We start from the raw sequence: 4,963 nt of genomic DNA, 5'->3' as shown, positions 1-4,963 counted from the left end.
CTTTCCTGTATGAGGTCGGTCTCCCCAAAAGGATCAAATACTCATCTCAACATAAGCAGAATAGACCTCCTATGACCTTCATATAGAACTAGAGGTTAATCCATTCCCTCTGCACTTAGAGAAGTCTATTACCATTACTGAATTAATCAAACTGTTTTGAGTTGAGAGCTGTGAGGGCCCTGAAGGCTATAAGCTTCTTGCCTAATTCCATCACCCCACCCTCAGAGAGATACCTAGAAAAATAGCTGGGAGGGTCTCCTCCACTTGTAGTTTTATCAATGAACTCTAAAAATCTCATCTTTGCTCTCAGAGGCCAGATGACAACCCCCAACTTGTCTGTCAAGTGAAGTCTCTATCCTTGAGGCCCCAAGTTGCTCAATCTGGGATCAATATCCCAGCCTGCTCCATTCTTTAGAATTTAAATTCTCCATATGTTTTTTCCTTAGCTATCTGTGTCTGATGCTGTTTTGATTACTCATCCATTCCAAGAATCCTGAGGGGGTGACAGATGATTTCCTTGGTGTCCTGTCATCTGAGTGATACCACCCTCCACCAACATATTTTTTAAAGATTTATTTATGCACACAAGAACTGGGGTGTAGGCCAGAGGTGTGGGGCATGAGAAGATTCACCAGAGACAGTGGAGAGCAGAGCAGGCAGAGCTATTGAAATATACTGCTAAGGGGAGCAGCAGCTGAGACAGGAGAGGTCTGTTGTGCAATGTGGGTTGCCTCCCTGGCTAGGGCCTGAACTCATGCAGCACTGACTGGCAATAGCTTGATAGGGCTGTGTCTTTAACCCCTGTGCCACTAGGGAGGCCCCCAACTTTTTATTCTTAACTCCTTTTACACTCTTCTTCCACATCCAATCTACAGATCCTGCCAGTGGATTCCATCAGTTTGCTGTCACCAATAAATTTTTAATTTTAGTAACACACAAAGCTATCTGTAAATCTTGTTAACAAATCTGAGAAGTTAAATATAATCATTTTACAGATAAGGAAAATGAGGCATGCGGAAGTTAAGTCACTTGCTCTGGGCACAAAACTATCGTGCTTTTTTTTTTATCTGTATTTTACATCATTCTTATACAATGTATGTTTTCACCTCTGATGTGTAGTCCCCGTGAAAGTCCCACCCTGGTTCACCTGAGCCCCATCACCATAGTACCTTGTGCTCTTCCCATCCCTGTTTTGATCCTTCTTCCTCCTACTCCCAAGTAGAATGTCTCTGATTAGTGATAAAACTATTAAAAGGCAAAAGTAGAGATTCAAATTCCCAGTTTATGCACTTAACTGCTATGCTCTGGCCTTAGGCCAACCTGGCCTCAGGCTGCTCTGGCTAAGGCTGTCCCTGACCTTGGGATGGGCTGCCACAGAGATTGACCTCTGCACACCCCCACCCCCACATTCAGCAGCCCACTACTAGTCCATATAATATTTCTGAACACTCCCAGCCTTAGTTTGGGAGAAAGACTGTAGATGACATTCTCCCAAAGTGGCCTACTCCCCTGAAGCACCTCCTGCTTTCTACTCAGTGTATCAGGCTCCAGCCTCCACCAGCACCCCAAGGTGTTCTTCCCATCTCTGACCAAAAAAAAAAAAAAAAAAAACAAGGTGGACTACACTTAAGTCAAAGGTTTTTGGGGATAGGGGATAGCACAATGAGTAAAGATAATAGTTGGCTGTTCACTGACATTGTCCACATCAAATGTCCCAGGAAATTACTTGGGTGCCTCCCTAACCTAGTTCTTCCAGTTTCTTGGGTTTTCCAAACTAAAAATCCATCTGCTTTTTTAACTAGAGCGTGGGACTAAGTCCCTCCAACTGTTTGTTAAGTAGATGAACCATACCTAGTCTAGTTGTTTGAGTTCAGACATTCTTAACTAAGATTACTCCTCACCAACCTTAGAAGTTGTTTGTTTTTGCCCTGGCTCTTTTTCTCACACTGTCTACAGTAATTGCCCAACTGTCTTTTCCCAAACACTTTTCTTTGAAGTTTGCCATGTGTGGTATGAGGTAAATGGCTCCCTACCCCATATTGTTGATATTGTTGCTTATCTTCAAGACATGTTCTCCCTTGGAACCTCCTTGGTGGCAAATGGGGTTAAAGCACAGTATTATGAAGCAATCTGCAGCCACTGCAGCACAAGTTTGATTCCTGGCCAGGGAATTCCTGGCCACATAACATAGCAGGCCTCTTCAGTCTTGTTCACTGCTCCCCTCAGCAGTTTGTTTCAGTCAATCTCCCAGTTCTGCTCCCCACTCTGTCTCTGGTGAATCCTCTCAACTCTCCGTCCCCACACGTCTGGCCTGTATCCCAGTTCTTGTATGTATAAAATAAATAAATCTTAAAAAAAAAAAGTTTCCCTTTTTGGTACGGCCAATGTTTCTAATTTCTGTTTTTATAAGGGGGGGGAGGAGGAGAGTCATTCATTTTCTTAAAGTTCTTTCCACAGCACATAGGAACATACTTTTTTTTTTAAAGGATTTATTTATTTATGCATACAGAACTGGGGTATAGGCCAGAGATGCAAAGGCTGTGACAGAATTTACCAGAGACAGAGTGGGGAGCAGAATAGACAGATAAAGTATACTGCTGAGGGGAGCATTGGGTGGGTTCAGGAGAGGTCTGCAATGCAGCCCATGGCTACCCCTGCAAGGCTGTGCTTTAACTTGTTGGGCCACTAGGGAAGGCCCATACTTTATTTTAAAAGCATATCCTGGAGGCCTCCCTGGTGGTGCAGGGGTTAAAGTGTCAGCACTATCAAACTACTGCCTAGCCACTGCAGCCTTAATTTGATCCCCAGCCAGGGAACTAAGCCACATGGCTCAACAGGCCTCAGAACTCACCTGTCTCACCTGCAGCTCCCCTCAGCAGTCTATTTCAGTGGATCTGCCTACTCTGCTCCCCACTGTCTCTGGTGTATCCTCTCATCCTCTGCACCTCTGGCCCACACCCAGTTCTTATAAATATATATTTTAAAAAGCATATCCTGGGACTCCACTCACAACAACAGCAGAAGAGAGACTGGAATTACCTTCTCCCTTAAAAACAACCATAAAAATAATAATTGAGGGGCCCTCCCTGTTGGCACAACAGGTGACAGCTCAACACTGCAAGCGAACTGCAGCCGCTGCTTCAATGTGAGTTTGATCCACAGCCCCGGAGGTGATCCACATGGCTCTGCAGGCCTCTCCTAATCCGCCTGCTGCTCCCATCAGCAAAGTACTTCATCGATATGCCTGTTCTGCTCTCCACTCTGTCTCTGGTGAATCCACTCACCTCCCCTGCACTTCTCGCCTGTACCCCAGTTTCTGTATGCATAAATAAATAAATCTTTAAGAAATAATAATAATTGGTCATAGGAAGATTCTTACACTCTGTCCTAGCTCTAGAGTTCCAGGACTTTCCCAAGGAGATTGCTGTGAACTGAGATCATAATGTACTTCAAGACAGTGAGGAAGTGCAAGTCTCTCATCAACTCCGAAGAGCAATAGCAAAAATACCAAGTTCCTGAGCCACTGTGAGGAAATCCAATTACCCTCCTGGAAAGCTCAATTAGCGAGGACCAAAGGAACAAGTCACAGGAGGAGAGTCTCTGTGACTGATGAAAAGGAAAGAAGCCAACATTACACCAGAGCCCCAGATCACTCCAGTCCCAGTAACCATCTGTCCACAACCACATAAAGAATCGAAGTGAGAAAAACAAGAACTACTCAGCTGAACCAATCAGCCCACAGACGATGAGATATTAAATGATTGCTGTTGTAAGCAAAAAAAAAAAAAAAAAAGTTAAGAGTATATCCTATTACACACATCAGTTTAGTTAACTACTTCCCTACAAATGGAAGGCTCAGTGGCTCAGCCCCATTTTGGGGCAATATCATGCTTCTCCATTTTGTTTTAATGCCCAGAGCTGTGCCGGAATTTTAAGCCTTCCAAATTACAAGTTAAACTACCAAGCCAGTGTGAGAACACGGAATGTTGTTCTCTTGCTAAACAAGGTAATAGCAAGCCCCTGGGTCCTGCCACCTGGCCTTTAACCTCCCTGGGACTCCTTTTTTCCTCCGGTAAAGTGAGGCCTACTCTCCCATCTCAGGGTGGCCGTGAGTCTCCCAGGCCGCTTCCGCGAAGGCTGGGCTTCAGAGGAAGCCTGTCTTTTCATTTTAGTGTCTCAGAGCAGAGGCTCAAAGAAGCCCAACAAGCTAAAGGAGCCCGCCCCACAACTTCTAGGTGAGGAAACTGAGGCACAAAACCCACCAGAGGTTTGGTCAAGACCTAAAAGCTCTGACCACGAAGCTGTTGGACTGTGAGCTGCTGTCAGCGAGGGAATAGGGGTGAGGGACTGCGCACATCCCGACGTTTCTAACAGGCCAGGCCTACGCCCTCCTTCCACCCAGTCCTCTCCCACTTCTCCCCACTCTGTGCCCCAACAGTCAACTCGAGCACATCGCTCATTCATTTCAACTCAGACTCCAAAGGCCAGTGGGTAGGAAACGAGTCATTTCAGGAAACTCTAGTTGCAGCTTGCGCGAAGTCAGTCGCGGCCCCAGCCGAGGTCCGGGGGTGGGGGTGGGGGACAGGGCTTGGAGACTCCAGTTCTCCCTACTTGCTGTTGCGGGGGGGCCCCCCCAAATTCGCCTTTTGTCCCGGTGAATGAGTGGGACTTCGGTGTAGACAGCAGACTAGGGCTGTGTAGCCGTGTCAGAAATGTGTGCTGTGTGGTGTACACACCCTTGTGTAGGCGTGGGAAACACGTGCAGTGTGGTGTGCAGCCGTCGGGCTTCACGGAACACCGACCTGCTCGCGCCTACAGCGCCCGCCCTCCTCGACCGCAGCGCAGCTTGCTTCAGCCTCGCCGCCGGGTCTCCGCCGCGGGTGCGGAGAGTGCGCGTGCGCGGTCCGCTCGGCTCCGCCCTCCGCGATGGAAACCCGCCCTCGCCCCGCCCCCGCCACGCTTT

Source organism: Condylura cristata, unplaced genomic scaffold (genome assembly GCF_000260355.1).
Source record: "Condylura cristata isolate star-nosed mole 26May11 unplaced genomic scaffold, ConCri1.0 scaffold00028, whole genome shotgun sequence".
In the NCBI taxonomy this organism is placed as follows: Eukaryota; Metazoa; Chordata; class Mammalia; order Eulipotyphla; family Talpidae; genus Condylura; species Condylura cristata.
Note: the sequence above shows the minus strand (reverse complement) of the source record.